This window comes from Nicotiana attenuata, chromosome 9, assembly GCF_001879085.1.
Source record: "Nicotiana attenuata strain UT chromosome 9, NIATTr2, whole genome shotgun sequence".
Classification (NCBI taxonomy): domain Eukaryota; kingdom Viridiplantae; phylum Streptophyta; class Magnoliopsida; order Solanales; family Solanaceae; genus Nicotiana; species Nicotiana attenuata.
The window spans coordinates 22,204,601-22,222,879 of NC_031997.1; the positions used below are offsets into that span (position 1 = coordinate 22,204,601).

At 43.2% G+C, this 18,279-nt stretch overlaps 1 pseudogene; it reads left to right on the forward strand.

The window, feature by feature from the left end:
• LOC109232576 lies at positions 12,006-15,611 on the forward strand (annotated as a pseudogene).

Genomic DNA, 18,279 nt, shown 5'->3' on the forward strand with positions numbered 1-18,279 from the left:
TCTGCTGGTACGAGGAGCATGTGATGTATAGCAATTTTCTTCTAGATGGGACCAATAGAAAGTTTTTGGCTAGTTGAGTATGTAGTTGCTTGTAGCTCGGAGTGGATTATGAAGTTCTCACATTTATCATAGGATGGTATGGTAGATGCGGTATGTTGTGTGAGATTGAGATTTGCAGGTGTAAGGTCATGGTTTAGTTTTGAAAGGAAGGTTATAAGTTCTTAGGCAGCATGGACAGATTCAGATGACTAGATAAATGAGATCATTGATTGGTGTGGCTTGATGAGGGTATACATTTCAGAAAGGGCGATGTGTTTGAGATATGGATGCCTCATTGGTATTGCGGCACTACCTTGTCTGATCAACTAGTGATATTCAAAGTTTGCTTGGTGGCACAGAAGAATTTTTAGAATTACCCCTCGTGGGATGATCGAGTATTAGGGATGTGTTAGATATTCGGGCGATAGAGTTGGGATTGGATATGATGATTAGTGTGCTTTATGGATTTGGAGACTGGGAGTTCTCATAAGCAAGTTATTTCGTGGTTGTGGACTGTGAAGATGTGGGCAAGCTAGTCAGATGATAGTATGTGCTATGATTCAATCATTATGAACTTTCAGAGAGTCATTCATCTATTGTGGGTGACTAGAGTTAATTTGGGGTTCATTGGTAGGCCCAACATGGGTGTGTGTTCTGCATCGAGTCGGATATGTTGACTCCGAACTGCTATTGTTAAGGGAGGTGCCATTTGGTTGTCCGTGAGCTTATTAGTGTTCTGAGGTTATTTGTGAGCTACTCTTATATGCTATGCGGGATTGAGATTCGTTGATTAAATGCACAAATGATATGGTTTTATTTGGGCTTTATAGTGGAATTTGAGTGTGATAGGTATCTGGGTATTGCACGATTGATTGCACATTGGGTATGTTCTTTTGGGCAGGTGTGGCATTGCGTCAGTTGCTTCTCCGTGGTTACGGTGATTCACTCTTGGTACTAGACATCAAATTGCGCGTGGTTGTTGATTTTGAGCATGGTGACTTGAGGTGTTTCGTGTGGGCCAGTGTTTGGATAAGATCGTGCATTACAGCGAAGTTATGTGGAGGTATGATCCTTCGGGTTAGATTCGTGTGTTCTGGTTCTACGGTGTGTGATGGATTCTTAGCATCGTGTTGTGGTGGTACTGGTGAGCTTGTGGTACAACTCTCTCATTTGAGTCATTTTTCATGATTTGAGCACATTGGGTTGTTGCTTCTCGGTGCACGGATTGCACAGGTTGTGGCTTTAGATGGTATTGATGTGTCATGTCAATAGGGTAGTCGTGTTGGATGAGATTGAGGTCATTGGGAACTAGATTGAACACTATCATATTCGATTTGATAATATCGGGTTTCGGCTTAGAAATTGCTATGGTCCTTGCCGAAGGAGAGGGAGCTCCATGACTGGTTGATCTAAGGATGGTTATGACTTTCTGCGTGTTTCATTCATCGTTGGCAGTATAAAAGTGTTGGAATGAGGCTTTATTTTTTAAGAGGTTTATTATCAGTATTCAGTTATTTGAGCAGTTGCTGTGATATGAAGTTTTCGCTATATGTGTCCGAGTGGTATGGTATCTCCTGTGAATTCCATCCTGAATTATTATTAGGGCTTGCTACGGCGTGTTCAGATTTATTCGGTGTCTAGATGTGAGGTTCTGATCTTATAGTTAATTCCGAAAGTGGAAATTTGGTTCTAACGTTTAAAGGCTAGGTTGGATTGTGAAATTTCAGTTACATGTGTTATTGGACCTATATGAGATAGAGTGACGTGGGGTCACTCCCGGGTATGTGCATGGTAAGGTTACACAGCAATTTGATGGTTTTTGGAACAACTCTGGGCACGTTCGAGGACGAACGTATGTTTAAGTGGGGGAGGATGTAACGACCCGATCGGTCGTTTTGAGAACTTGCACTTCGCTCGCCTGTTCTCGGACATGACTAGCCAGGTATGATGTATTATGACTCATGTAAATCATCGATTTTGGTTTTCAGGTTAATCGGAATACATATGGAAGAATGGTTCTCAGCTTGAAGCTTTAAATTTGAAAGGTTGACCAAGTTTTGACTTCTTAGTATTTGATATCGGATTTGGATTTTTATGATTTGGTTAGCTCCGTTGGGCGATTTTGGACTTAGGAGCACGTCCGAAATGGAATTTGGAGGTCCGTGGTAGATTTAGGCTTGGATTGGCGAAATTGGAAATTTGGCATTTCCGGTCGGCAGTGGAAATTTTGATATCGGGGTCGGAATGGAATTCCCGAAATCGGAGTAGGTCCGTTGTGTCATTCGTGACGTGTGTGCAAAATTTCAGGTCATTCGGAGGTGATTTGATAGTTTTCGACGTTGTTTGTGGAATTTGAAAGTTCCTAAGTTCTTAAGCTTGAATCCGAAGTTGATTTGGTGTTTTGGTGTTGTTTTGAGTGATTTGAAGGCTCGACTAAGTTTTAATGATGTTACGGGATGTGTTGGCATGTTTGGTTGAGGTCCCGAGGGCCTCGGGTGTGTTTCGGGTGAGTTTTGAGCGAGTCCAGGCATTATCGGAACTCAGACAATGATTCTGGTGCTTAAATTTACCGCTAGGGCGGAAAAAGGAGCGCTGGGGCGGTCCAGGAGGAGAATCCGCAGGTTCGTTGGTCCGACTTCGGAAGCCTATATCTTTTGATCTACAAGGTATTTTGAGATGATTCAAAAACAAAAACTGTAGCCCTTCGTGTCTAGTTTTCAGAAAGGTAAAAGAATCATAATTTAGACATATGTAGAGAAAGTTATGGACGAAATACCAAGGCCTGTCTGTGCAGCCACCAGAAGGCGCGGCAGCGGTGGTTTTGCCACGGTCAGCGGGGAGGGGAATCCGAGAGGTGCACTATAAATACGACATTTGGGGTTTTATTCCATATTTTGACCTAGAGAGCTCAGGCTTTGGCAAATTTTCGAGGGATTTTCAAGAAAATCATCGGGGTAAGTGATTCTAACTCAATTTTTGGCTAAAATACAAGATTCTAACGTTGGATTCATCATTTGGGTAGAGATTTGGGATGAAAATTTGGGAAAAATTGTGGAACTTCATAAAATGAATTTTTGGGATTTGAAAGCCGGTTCGGAGTTGGAATTGAGTAAAACTAGTATGGGTAGTCTCGTAATCGAGTGGGTTGTCGGATTTTGTGACTTCAGTCGGATTTCAAGATGTGGGCCCGACTTCTGAGTTGACTTTTTGACTTTTGGTCTTAAGCTTAGCATTTTCTTATGGGATCTATTCCTTTAGCTCGTGTTGATTGTATCGAATTGTTGTGGCTAGATTCGGAGCATCCGGAGGCCAATTTGAGAGGTGAAGGCATCACAGAGTAGGATTTTTGCTTGGTTGAGGTAAGTAACACTTCCAAACTTGGTTCTGAGGGTTCGAAACCCCGAACTATGTGTTCTATGATTACTATTGAGGTGATGCAAATGCCAAGTGATGGGCTTGTGGGCTTGCACCGCGAGAATTGCGGCCTGGATCATTCCATGGCACCGCATAGTGACTCTTTCTTGTTGATATATGCGTTGTAATTATGTGACTAAGTTAATGAGCTGCAAATCATGCTAATTATCATGTTAAGGCTTCACGCCAATATTGTTGAGACACGAGAGCTCGTTTCTTGTTGTCATATCATTTGCTTCATTGATATTTTGTACTCAATCCTGTTCATGCATATTATATCATGCCTCAATCTCGATTATTGTTATTTGACACATCATATCATTGCTCGGGCTAGTATCATGACATTTTGAGCCTGTGTGTGTGAGACTGGAGAGCAATGACTGAGTGAGGCCGAGAGCCTGATATTGAGTGACAATATGGGATCGGGCTGCACGTCGCAACGAGATATTGAACATGCCTTCATTGGCTTTGTTATAGCGCTTGGGCTAAAGAGAGAAGCCCCTTCGGAGTCTTTACACCCCCAATGAGCGCAGTTGATGATATTGAATGATGGATCTTCCCTGGACATGGATCTTGTTCGAAGTATTTATATTTGGAGATGGATCTTCTCCATAGGCTGGAATGGCCTTCCTCGGTACTGGATGACTGTTGTCAGTGATGTGTATATATTCCGGGTTGGATCTTCCCTGGGCCTTGTGAGCCATATACAGTACCGAGTAGTTGTGAATTTGTTATTGATATTATCTGGAGATGGATCTTCTCTGTAGGCTGGAATGGCCTTCCTCAGTACTGAGTGAGTTCTATCAGAGATGTATATATTTCGGGATGGATCTTCCCTGGGCCATATGAGCCATATACAATATTGAGTGGACGAGCATTTGAGGTTGTGGGCACATGAGGCACTCAGCATGGTGCATTCCAAACAGCATGTGCGTTGACATATAGATGTTGCAGAGTTACATTCCTTTACCTTGTTCATACCTGCTCTATTTTACTGTTCGAGCTGTTTATTTATTTGAAAGCATGCCTACGTTTCTAGACATTATTTTTGTTATCCTTGAGGAGGTTGAGTTCGTCACTACCTATCAGTCCAAAAGTTGGACTTGTTACTTACTGAGTTGGTGTAGTCACGTTATCCCCTGCACCTCGTGTGCAGATTCAGGCACTTTGGATCCAGTGGCGGATGTTTGATCGATGCTTCTGACTTAGAAGATTATTGAGGTACCTGCACGGTGTTCGCATTCCTTGGCTCTCCACCTTACTTTCCAGTTGTATTTCAGTTGTTCCCTTAGACATTATATGAGACTATGTATTTTTCCTTAGACGCTCATGCTCTCAGTGACACCCTGGTTTTGGGCTGGATTGAATCTATTCATGGAATTTCTTATGTTTCAAATAGTTCTTTAACTGTTAAAAGCTTCCGTAAATGTTTTCAAACTTATATTTTTCGTGTTGTTTGTTGAGTTGAGGCTGGCCTAGTTTCACGATAGGCGCCATCACGACGGGTTGAGTTTTGGGTCGTGACAAGTAGGTACAGGGACCACCTGGTTTTCAAAATCAAAATAGAGGGCAACAACTTTTTCAACAATATGAGCAGAAGCCTCAAAGAGCTCATCAACAAAGCCTTGAAGATCTGATGTACAAATTCATTAAGGCTACTGACGAAAAGGTTGAAAGTCAACATTCAGCTATCAAGAATTTGAAAATTCAGGTAAGCCAATTAGCAAGCCTCATGTCTGGACAAATTCAAGGTGGTCTACCAAGCAACACTGAGAAAAATCCAAAAGAACACCTCAAAGCCATCTCTCTACGGTCAGGTAAAGCTCTTGATGATCCATATACAGATAGAGAAGGAAGCCACAAAAAGTGGAAAAGGTAAATGAAGGTTAGAATAAAATAGAATCTAAGTTTCCAAAAGAACAAAAGAATAAAGGGAAAAATGTAAATGAATTGATAACAAATCCTCACTGTGTACCTCTCCCTTTTCCCCAAAAGATGAAAAGAGAAAAGCTTGACAAACAGTTTTCAAAGTTTCTAGATATTTTGAAGCAACTTTACATTAACATACCTTTCACAGATGCTTTTACGCAAATGCCTTCATATGCTAAATTTCTCAAAGAAATTTTGTCAAGTAGAAGAAAATTGGAAGAAGTTTCAGTGGTTAAGCTTACAGAAAAATGTAGTGCTATACTTCAAAATAAGCTCCTTCAGAAACTTGGTGATCCGGGAAGTCACTTCCGGCCACGAATTTAGTCCCGCAAGCTGCTCTATAATGTCGGTTGCACTCATAGGAGCACCCCCTGTTTTTTTCTTTCCCTCATAAGCCTCTGCTACTTCCATAACATGGGCCTTTGACGTGTTCCCCCATATATGTGGATTCTTATCTTCTTTAGTGATGTATGCGCAGATCGGACCCCAGCCCTTTTTTGCCTGGATGTCGCATTGCATTTGCTCGAACTCGGAGGAGTGGTAACTAGAGAGTACATGCCAGACGAAACGACGGTGGCTCCATACCGGGGATTGTCGGGTTCTTATGGGTGCATTAACTAGAAATTGGTTGGAATTGGAAGTAACTATAAGCGAGGGAGGGAAAGGAAAAGCAAAAAGTTTTATGCGTTTGTGCTCCATATCCGTGAAGCACTCACCAGTCTGGTCCCCTACCCCACAAAGTAGCTTGATGGCCGACCACTCCCAAGGCGAATAGTGCCCTAGGGGCCGACCCGGCACCAACCGGCTGAGACTCTCGCGCAGTAGGAGCGGATTGAGTCGGTATTCATCTACGAGAGGCGCACTTGTATGCCTTTCGAGGCTTCCCCCTTGTAAATATTCTCAGGTAAGAAAGAAGAACCTCACGGAGCTAGTGACTAAAGCGGAGTCAATTCATATTAAAACCAGAAAAGGGAATTCAATGTCAATCGCCATCTCCTTGGCACACGTGACGGTTATCACCTCTACCACGTCCTCCTTAACGTCCCTTGTTATCTCGTGCGGAATTCTTCCTCTGTTGAGGCTTCTGCTGGTCATCTTTACCAGCTCTATCTCCTCTACCGAATCTCCTGCGACTTCGTCCTCCCCTTTTGCTCATAAGTAAGCTCTTCTAGAAACCCCAGCGGTTATTCGGCTGCGTACTCCCCGTCTGCCTATCTCACACTCCCAAAGAAAATTTTTCTTTCTTCTTTCATTTGCCTTTCCTGCATCTTTCTTTATATTCATAGGTCGGCTTTGCGCAGATAGATCTTTGCCGGGGGAGATTGGCGCCCCTTGAGGTATGCCCTTCCGGTGGGTTGTTCCTTTATCTGGCCTTATTGGGTAGAATGCCTTCCGTTGTGGGTTAGCAACCCACCCTGAGTACCGAAATGGGTTCTTTACAAGAAAGAATTACTTCTACCAAAGTGGCTTCTTTCGTTTGGTAGGGCGACGAAAGGCTACTTCAATGACGGAAACTTGAGAGGGTCACCTTTGGAGAAGCGTTTGCCGGTAACCAAAGCCTCACTCTGATTATGTCGTGAGGCTGACTGAATCTAATCCATAAAAAGTCAAATCTGAACTGAACCCTGTCGCTCTTCTTTCTTTCCTCGCGAGCAGGAAGCACACGAGCAGCGTGCGTTGCGTGATTCTACTGTGTTTTTTGCACTTGACTGGGTGGACAGTTGACCGGAAGATAACTTCGATTCGCCCGGCCAGCAGGCGGGCGGGTTTACAATTCCTTGTACCGTGGGAGGTACTCACTTTGAAAAGGCATTATGTGATTCAAGTGCTTCAATAAATCTAATACCTTTTTCAATTTTTAGGAAATTAGAAACTTGGCGAAATGAAAGATATTGGTGTGTCTCTTCAATTAGCTGATCAAAGTACTAAGAGACCGAAAGGAATACTAGAAAATGTCCTTGTTAGAGTTGATAAATTTATATTCCCTGTAGATTTTATAGTACTTGAAATGGAAAAAAACATTGAGGTACCATTAGTTTTAGGCAGACCATACACGCAACAGGAAGAGCAATTATTGATGTTCATCAAGGACAATTAATATTGCGAGTTGATGAGGAAAGAGTGATTTTTGACATGCAGAAAATGATAAAATTTCCTGGGGATGAGTCATCATTATTTTGTTTTCAAATTGACTTACTGGATGACCTTGTAGATGAATACAAAGATAATCAGTTAATTACCGATTCATTGGAGAGATGTTTGGCTAGGTTAGGTACCATAAGTGATGATAACCCCGTAATGTGATGACCCTTAAGGTCATCTCTTGTTTTAGAAGTCAAAACTATATTCTGAGGCCTTAAAAACCTCTTTTTGTCTCACCTCAATTTGCGTGCACAGTCCGGGCGCGTTTTCAGAAAGCTTTTATGTGAAATTTTAGAAAAATAATGAAATTGGCCTTTAAAATTGACTTTGGTCAACATTCTTGGTAAACGGACCCGGACCCGTGATCGGACGGTCCCGTAGGGTACGTAGTAAAATATGGGACTTGGGCATATGCCGGGAACCGAATTCCGAGGTTCCAAGCCCGAGAAAAGAATTTTTAAAGAAAATTGTTTGCTGGAAAATATAAAGGTTTCTAGAAGTGAAATGATGCATGTTCCCGATGGTATCGGTCCCGTATCTTGGTTCCGGAGCCCGGTACAAGTTTAAAATAATAATTAAGTTGAATTTGTGAAATTTGGTAAGAATTAGAATTGGTTTGGTATAAATCGGACTTATAGTTGAGAAAATGGAAATTTCAATGTTCTTGGGTAAATTCATGAATTTGAGGTTAAATTCGTAATTGTTGATGTTATTTTTATGATTTGATCGCACGAGCAAGTCCGTATGATGTTTTTAGACTTGCGTGCATGTTTGGTTTGGAGCCCCGAGAGATCGGATGAGTTTTGGATAGGCTACGGGGTGAATTGGACTTAGGAAGTTTCAAAATTTTCATCTGGTATGTGTTGCATGCTCTAATCTCGCAATTGCGAGGTCAGATGTCGCAATTGCGAGCCTATCAGGCCTGGAATTGCGAGGACTTCATCACAATTGCGAGGAAGTTTGGCCAGCATTTGATCACATTTGCGGTCTCCCCTTCGCATATGCGATGTCATCAGGGGAGGTCAGCCATCGCAATTGCGAAGAGAGAGGGGCAGGCCTACCTTCGCATTTGCGAAGCCTGGGCCGCATTTGCGAGTTCGTATCTGCGAACCTATCATTGCAGATGCGATAACGGCGCTTGTGTAAATTCCAACTTAGACGGGATTTTCTTCATTTTTCAAACTCCCTTAAACCCTGAGCTCTCTTGGGCATTTTCCAAAGAAAGGTTCTTCCCCAAATCATAGGTAAACAACTTCTAACTTATTTTCTTCAATCTATAATATCTTTTTACATGATTTTACTTCAGAATCTAGGGTTTTTCGTGGGAAATTGGGTGTTTTTGGGTAGAAGTTAGGATTTTCAAATTTTGGGGATTTGAACCTCAATTTGAGGTCCGATTTCAAAACTAATTGCATATTTGAGTTCTTGAGTGAATGGGTGATCGAGTTTTGGCTCGAACTTCGGGTTTTGACCAAGCAGGCCAGGGGTCGGTTTTGACTTTTTGGGGAAATCATTGGGAAATCTATTTTCATGCATTAGATTTGGTTTACTTAGCATTTATTGATGTTATTAAGTAAATTGTGACTAGATACACGCCAATTGGAAGTGGAACAGAGAGGTAAAGTGGTAGTTGAGGCTTAATCTTGTCCGTGGAATCGAGGTAAGTGTTTGGCTTAACCTTAGCTTGAGGGAATAAGAGTTGTGATCTTAATGGCTATGTGTTAGTATGAGTATGACGTATAGGTGTGGTGACGAGTATCTATACGTTGGTGTCAGGCCCGTGAGTTTTATATCATGATGTTTGTGGTTTTATTATGTATCAATCTTGCTCATATTGATGATCATTAATATAGAACCTTAATAGTTGGCTTGCCTAGCTTTCACGAGTAGACGCCATCACGACTCCCGAGGGTGGGAAATTTGGGTTGTGACAAGTTGGTATCAGAGCACTAGGTTGCCTAGGTCTCACAATTCATGAACAAGCTAGGTAGAGTATGAGGGATCGGTACGGAGACGTCTGTGCCTATCCCCCAGAGGCTACAGAGTTTAGGAATAACTTCACAGCTATTCTTCTCTGTCGTGCGATTTGACTTCTCAATCATAATTGAACTTCTACTCTGTTCTTTTACAGATGGCGAGAACACGTGCTTCTTCATCCGCTGATCAGCAGACCGAGCCCCCAGTGGCAGCTCCTACGCGGGGCAGAGGACGAGGCCGAGGCCATACTAGAGGCCGAGGTAGGGGCAAGGCTCAGCCCAGAGCAATGCCACCAGTGGTGGAGCCTCAGGTAGAGTTTGAGGAGGAGGCTCTAGCCCAGACCGTTCCAGCAGGGCCAGCTCAGGTCCCAGAGGGGTTCATCGCTACCCCGGTACCCCATGATGCTTTGGTCCGTCTAGTGGGCCTTATGGAGAGTATCGCCCAGGCAGGCTTACTTCTTGTAGCACCAGCCGTCCCTCAGGCTGGGGGAGGAGCACAGACTCCCGCTACTCGCACTCCGGAGCAGGTGGCTCCTTAGTTTCAGATTCCAGCAGCTCAGCCAGTTGGAGCAGTTCAGCCGAGTGTGGTAGCTCAGACCGGTGATGAAGCAACTATGTCTGCTGATGCTTTGTGGAGGTTGGACAGGTTCACCATGCTATTCACTACTACTTATGGTGGTACATCCTCAGAGGATCCCCAGGACTATTTGGACAGCTGTCACGAGGTTCTTCGGAACATGGGGATAGTGGAGACCAATGGGGTCGACATTGCTGCTTTTCGTCTGTCAGGTTCCGCCAAGACTTGGTGGAGGGATTATTGTTTTGCTAGACCATCTGGGTCACCGGCTTTGACTTGGGATAAGTTCTCTCAGCTATTTCTGGAGAAGTTTCTTCCTATCACTAAGAGGGAGGACTATCGGAGGCAGTTTGAGCGTCTCCAGCAGGGTTCTATGACCGTCACTCAGTACGAGACCAGATTTATTGTCTTGGCCCGTCATGCTCTTATTATACTTCTTATTGAGAGATAGAGAGTGAGGAGGTTCACTGAGGGACTCGCTCAGCCTATTCGATTGCAGATGGCTAAGGAGACAGGGAGCGAGATTTCTTTTCAGGATGCGGCCAATGTGGCCCGACGAGTTGAGATGGTTCTATCACAGGGGAGTGGTCAGGAGTCTAACAAGAGGCATCGTCATTCGGGCAGATTCAGTGGTGCCTCATCTGGAGACAGGGATTCTTTTGGTAGGGGCCATCTTCCCAGGCCATTTCATTCAGCTCTTCAGGCTTCCCAGGGTGCTCCAGGTGGCCGTGGTTCTTATATGCAGTATTCGAATCAGCTACCCTACAGTGAATCACCAGCTCCTATCAGTGCACCTCCGCTCCAGAGTTTTTAGGGTGGTTACTCAGGCCGTCAGGGCCAGTTTCAGGGTCAGTAGTCCCAGCAGCCGAGGACTTGTTATACTTGTGGCGATCCGAGGCACATTGCTAGATTTTACCCTCGAGCCTCGAGCAGTTCTCAGCATTAGGGTTCTCGTGCTATGGTTCAGGCACCGAGTGTTCCACAGCCCGCCCGAACAGTTAGAGGTAGGGGTCAGGCAGCTAGAGGTGTAGGTCGAGGTGTTAGAGGTGGAGGTCAGGCCGTTTGAGGTGGAGGCCAGCCAGCAGGAGGCCGTCCCGGGATGTAGTTTAGGGTAGTGGGGTCCAGCCCCGATGTTATGTTTTTCCAGCTAGACCTGAGGCTGAGGCTTCCGATGCAGTTATCACTGGTACGGTTTCAGTTTGCAGTAGAGATGCTTCAGTTCTATTTGATCCGGAGTCTACATACTCCTATGTGTCATCTTATTTTGCTACGTATTTGGATGTGCCTCGTGATTCCTTGCGTGCTCCTGTATATGTTTCCATACGGTGGGTGATTCCATTGTTGTAGATTGTGTCTATCCCTCGAGTGTGGTTATTATTGGTGGTCTTGAGACCCGTGTAGATCTCTTACTTCTGGATATGGTTGATTTTGACATCATATTGGGGATGGATTGGCTGTCACCTTATCATGCCATATTGGATTGTCATTCCAAGAACGTGACCATGGCCTTGTCGGGGTTGCCTCGATTGGAGTGGAGAGGTATTCCTGCTCATTCTACCAGTAGGGTCGTTTCTTATATGAAGGCTCAGCGTATGGTCGAGAAGGGGTGTTTGGCTTACTTGGCATATGTGCGTGATTCTAGTGCTGAGGTTCCTTCTATGGATTCCGTGCCAGTTGTTCGTGAGTTTCCAGAGGTGTTTCCTGTAGACCTGCCGAGGATGCCACCGGACAGGGATATTGACTTTTGCATTGATTTGGCTTCGGGCGCTCAACCCATTTCTATTCCGCCATATCGTGTGGCCCCGCCAGAGTTGAAGGAGTTGAAAGAACAGTTGCAGGACTTGCTTGATAAGGGCATCATTAGACCTACTGTCTCGCCCTGGGGTGCGCTGGTATTGTTTGTTAAGAAGAAGGATGGATCGATGAGAATGTGTATTGATTATTGGCAGTTGAACAAGGTCACCATCAAGAACAACTATCCATTGCCGAGGATTGATGATTTGTTTGACCAGCTTCAGGGTGCCAAAGTGTTCTCGAAGATTGATTTGAGATCTGGCTACCATCAGTTGAGGATTAGGTCATCCGATGTCCCTAAGACAACTTTCCGCACTCGGTACAGGCATTATGAGTTTTTAATGATGTCGTTTGGGTTGACAAATGCCCAACAACATTCATGGATTTGATGAACCGAGTGTTCAGGCCTTATTTGGATTCCTTCATGATTGTCTTCATTGACGATATTTTGATATGTTCCCGCAGCCGAGAGGAGCACGAGCAGCATCTTCGAGTCGTTCTTCAGACTCTGAGAGACAGTCAGTTGTATGCTAAGTTTTCGAAGTGCGAGTTTTGGTTGAGTTCAGTTGCATTCTTGGGCCACGTTGTATCAGCAAAGGATATTCAGGTGGATCCGAAGAAGATAGAGGCAGTCAAGAACTGGCCTCGACCAAAATCAGCTACAGAGATCCGGAGTTTCTTGGGTTTGGTGGGTTATTACCGTCGGTTTGTGCAGGGGTTTTCATCTATAGCAGCCCCGATGACCAAGTTGACCTAGAAGGGTGCCCGGTTCAGGTGATCGGACGAGTGTGAGGCGAGCTTTCAGAAGCTCAAGACAGCTTTGACTATGGCGTCGGTGTTGGTATTGCCTACGGGTTCAGGGCCATATACAGTGTATTGTGACGCATCTCGTATTGTAATTGGTGCGGTGTTGATGCAGAATGATTGGGTTATTGCATATGCTTCGCGGCAGTTGAAGATTCATGAGAAGAATTATCCAGTTCATGATTTGGAGCTAGCAGCCATTGTTCATGCGCTGAAGATTTGGAGGCATTATTTATATGACGTGTCATGTGAGGTGTTCACGGATCACTAGAGTTTGCAATACTTGTTCAAGCAGAAGGAGCTAAATTTGAGGCAGAGGAGGTGGTTGGAGCTTTTGAAAGACTATTATATCACCATCTTCTATCATCCGGGGAAGGCGAATGTAGTGGCCGATGCTTTGAGTAGGAAGTCAGCCAGTTTGGGCAGTCTTGCGTATATTCTGGTCGGTGAGAGACCGCTTGCCTTGGACGTTCAGGCTTTAGCCAATCAGTTCGTGAGGTTGGATATTTCTGAGCCCAGCTGTGTGCTAGCTTGCACAGTCGCTCGTTCTTCATTATTTGACCATATCCGAGATCGGCAGTATGATGATCCTCATTTGCTTGTCCTCAGGGACACATTGCTGCACAGGGGTGCCAAGCAGGTTATAGTTGGAGATGATGGAGTTTTGAGGATGCAAGGTCGTATTTGTGTGCCTAATGTGGATGGACTTTGTGAGTTGATTCTAGAGGAGGCCTATAGTTCCCGGTATTCTATTCATCCGGGCACCGCTAAGATGTACCAGGACTTGCGGCAACATTATTGGCGGAGGAGGATGAAGAAGGATATTGTTGCGTATGTATCTCGGTGTTTGAATTGTCAGCAGGTAAAGTACGAGCATCAGAGACCTGGTGGTTTGCTTCAGAAGATTGAGATTCCTGAGTGGAAGTGGGAGCGTATCACTATGGACTTCGTGGTTGGGCTCCCAAGGACTCAGAGGAAGTTCAACGTGATATGGGTTATTGTTGATAGGCTGACCAAGTCAGCACATTTCATTCCTGTGGCAGTCTCCTATTCTTCAGAGAGGTTAGCTGAGATCTATATTCGGGAGATTGTTCGACTTCATGGTGTGCCCGTGTCTATTATTTCTGACCGAGGTACGCTGTTTACCTCACATTTCTGGAGGGCAGTGCAGCGTGAGTTCGGTACGATGGTCGAATTAAGTACAACATTTCATCCTCAAACGGACGGACAGTCCGAGCATACTCTTCAGATTTTGGAGGATATGCTCCGAGCATGTGTTATTGACTTTGAAGGTTCGTGGGATCAGTTCTTGCCATTAGCAGAGTTTGCCTACAACAACAGTTACCAGTCGAGCATCCAGATGGCTCCCTATGAGGCTTTATATGGTAGGCTGTGTCGGTCGCCGGTTGGATAGTTTGAGCCGGGAGAGGCTCGATTGTTGGGTACGGATTTGGTACAGGATGCCTTGGACAAGGTTAAGATCATCAGGATAGGCTTCGTACAGCTCAGTCCAGGCAAAAGAGTTATGCCGACCGCAAGGTTCGTGATGCCGCGTTCATGGTCGGAGAGCGAGTGTTGCTTCGGGTTTCGCCCATGAAGGGCGTGATGAGATTTGGGAAGAAGGGCAAGCTAAACCCTAGATTCATCAGTCCTTTTGAGATTCTCGATCGAGTGGGAGAGGTGGCTTATAGACTTGCGTTGCCACCGACTTTATCAGTAGTGCATCCAGTGTTTCATGTGTCCATGCTTCAGAAGTGTCACGGCGATCCATCCCACATGTTAGACTTCAGCACTTTCCTGTTGGACAAGGACTTGACATATGGGGAGGAGCCGATAGCCATTCTAGACCGGCAGGTACGTCAGCTGAGATCGAAGAATATCCCTTCAGTCTGTGTGCAGTGGAGATGTCAGCCTGTTGAGGTAGCGACCTGGGAGTCCGAGTCCGATATGCGGAGCCAATATCCTCATCTTTTCACCGACTCAGGTACTTTTCTATGTCCGTTCGAGGACGAACGATTGTTTTAGAGGTGGAGAATGTGATGACCCTAAAGATCATCTCTTGTTTTAGAAGTCAAAACTGTGTTCCGAGGCCTTGAAAACCTCTTTTTGTCTCACCTCGATTTGCGTGCGCAGTCCAGACGCATTTCCCGAAAGCTTTTATGTGAAATTTTAGAAAAATAATAAAACTGTCCTTTAAAATTGATTAAAGTTGACTTTGGTCAACATTCTTGGTAAACGGACCCGGACCCGTGATCGGACGGTCCCGTAGGGTCCGTAGTAAAATATGGGATTGGGTGTATGCCCGGAATCGAATTCCGAGGTCCCAAGCCCGAGAAAAGAATTTGTAAAGAAAATTATTCGCTGGAAAATATAAAGGTTTCTATAAGTGAAATGATGCATTTTCTTGATGTTATCGGGCCCGTATCTTGGTTCAGGAGCCCGGTACAAGTTTAAAATAATAACTAAGTTGAATCCGTGAAATTTGGTAAGAATTGGAATTGGTTTGGTATAAATCGGACCTATAGTAGAGAAAATGGAAATTTTAATGTTCTTGGGCAATTTCATGAATTTGAGGTTAAATTTCTAGTTGTTGATTTTGATGATTTGATCGAAAGAGCAAGTCCGTATGATGTTTTTAGACTTGCGTGCATGTTTTGTTTGGAGCCCTGAGGGCTCAGATGAGTTTTGGATCTGCTACGGGGTGAATTGGACTTAGGAAGTTTCAGATTTTCATCTGCTATGTGTTGCAGGCTCTGATCTCGCAATTGCGAGGTCAGATGTTGCAATTGCGAGCCTATCAGGCCTGGGAATTGCGAGGACTTCATCGCAATTGCGAGGAAGTCTGGCCAGCATTTGATTGCATTTGCGATCTCACCTACACAAACACTACTACAAAAAAGGCCTTTGGCGGTAACTATTTAGCGGCAATAAGGTAATTGTCGCTAATGGATTATTTAAGCTGAAATATTAGCGGCACATGACCATTAGCCAGTAAAAGATATCTTTTTAACAACAATAAAAAAAATTACCACTAAAATCACTAACTGAATTAATTTTTTAATTATTTTAACTTTCCCTCTCGTATAAAGAAAATAAAATCTTTCCCTCCAATTTTTTGGGATAAGAAATTACATTCCCTCCCATTAGAAAACCCTCCAATTAGAAAAACAACCGGAAAAACCCTGTAATTAGAATGAAGAACGACGCTAGGAAACGATACGGAAGAACAACGACGCTAGGAAAACCTACGCGTTTAGAGGATCGCTGCAAAAGCCTTCGTCCTGCCACGGTCTCCGGCCATCCCAGGTCGTACTCAATCGAGTTATATATAATTTTGGTTTGATGCTGCTCGATTATTCTCAATCTTCGCTGTCAATCTTCTCCCTCTCATTCGTCTTCAACTTCTGTTTTCGTGTAGGTTTCAAGAATTATTACAGAAAGCGTTCGTCTCCTTCAATTTCTTGTCTTAATCGGTAAAAGATTCTGCTTACCAGGTACCAATCTTTGATTTTTGATTTTTAACATCCAACTATGGCCTTTTGGGATTAGTGAAAGTATAGCTTTTTTTATTTTTACTAAGTCGTTTTTGATATCTGGCTGTTGTTAGATTGATAGTCGATTGATTGAATTGACTCCTCCTCTGTTACTCTATTGTTTTTGAATTGGTTCCTCTTTTTTTTATGTCGTTGATGCATACTTCTGAAATTTTTCAGTTATTTTTGTGATTTACATCTGTTATTTTTGTGATATCATAGTTCTGTTATTTTTGTGATTTTTCAAAAATTTTCTAAGTGTGGTTGATGCATATTGATATTTTTTTTGAATGCCGGTAGTCGAGATATGAATTCAACCATGTTCAAAAAATTTTTCCAAGTATGATATATATATACTGTTTTTACTCTATTGTTAGTTGGTGATTTAGTTCATTATTAGTCTTATTACTGATATTTTCCTTATTACAAAGAGGAGTTTTAGCAGCTAAAAGGTTCGCAAAATATTTTGCAACTAATTAGTCTGTCTGCGTGAAGTTCTGAAAGGATCAAAATAATCTTTTACTTATATTTAAACACTAAAAGTATCTATTCAAAGTGAAATCTAAAAAAAATAGTAGTATTGAATAACTGAGAATAGATAGAATAGAAGAATGAGATAAACCAGTATATACAGAACTTTGTTCTTTGTTGTATAATAATTTACTCAGAATTCTGCTTCTGTTTTGCACTACCTGACGTGCTTGAAAGACTGGTTTTTGAGGCTGCCTCACATTCAAGCTGCTGCACCTTCTGTCCAGCATCATTGACTACTGGTTCCGTCATCAAAACTTCAAAAGAGTTAGAGGTGTTAACTTCTTTTGACGTATTTGCCTGACTTGTGTGAACTGGAGCATTCTTGTTGCTTGGAGATGCATTTATTTGCTGCACAACTGATCAGTCTTCAGGTTTTGTATTGTGTACTACTGCCTGGCCAGCTCCTTTAGCCATAGAATTACAAATAAATGTAGCTCTATCAACTGTTGCATTCCCCGCACCAGTAGACTTTAAAAGCCTAGTAACAGCATGTTCAACTCCAGCCGAAGCTTTATTCACTGTCTTTGAACTGTATCAGCAGTTGCAGCAGAAGGATGATCCAGCTTATCATAAGCTTGCACAACTGGATTCACAGCATTGAAAATCCTCGCTAAGGCTGTACTAGCAGGAACATCACGTGTAGGTTTTGGTGGACCCTTATCGATCTTTGAGGCATCATCTACAGAAACAACATTACAAGCTTGATTCAACACTTTATCTTTGTTCAGAGTAACAATTTTTTGTCCTCCAACTGTTTCCTGAAGCTGCAATTTGACCAGCTGTTGTTGATCATGAGTCCCCTCTGCTGCTCTCATAACGATATTAACCACAGGAATATTAGGATATACAGTAGCAGCCTGTTGCACTCCTTAAGGCTGCAAATTTAACATCTGCTATTGTTTACAGTTATTTTCCTCCACTGATCTCTCCTCCAGAAATTTTCGAACTCTTTTTGCATTCAAAAAATCTCTAGCATCTCCTTTTAACTGCTCAACACTGCTAGATTCAAAAGCAGGCATAAAATCATCTTGTCCAGCACCTTTTTCCTTCGTAGTTGTATCCTCTTCCTTATTTTTCCCATTCATCAGACAATATGAACTTCATCATGGCCTTGATGTTTACAATATGTGCAATATCTAATTTTTTATATAATGTAACTAGCAACAAAACTTAAATTGTTGTTTGGTTGTATTTATTATGTCTTCAATGCAAATTTGCTTTATTTTAGAGTATTTGGGAGGGGAACAAAAATTTGTTGTGGCTGTGGAGAGGCAGGGGTGGTCTGTATGTTTTGAGTTTGGTGACTTCAGGAGGAAAGAAGCTCTTAAAACGTAAAGGTTGTTGGAATAGGACCATTGTTGCATTTATCATGTTCTTTTATCTCATGTTCTTATGTCTTCCATTCTAGGTAATTTAGAGCCAAGAAAGGTTTGTGGGCCTACTTTATTAAAAGATATTTGGAAGCTTCCTCCAGGGAATATAGGTTGATGTGCCGTTTAATAATCATAACCAAGCTATTGGGGAAAAAGGTCGAAAG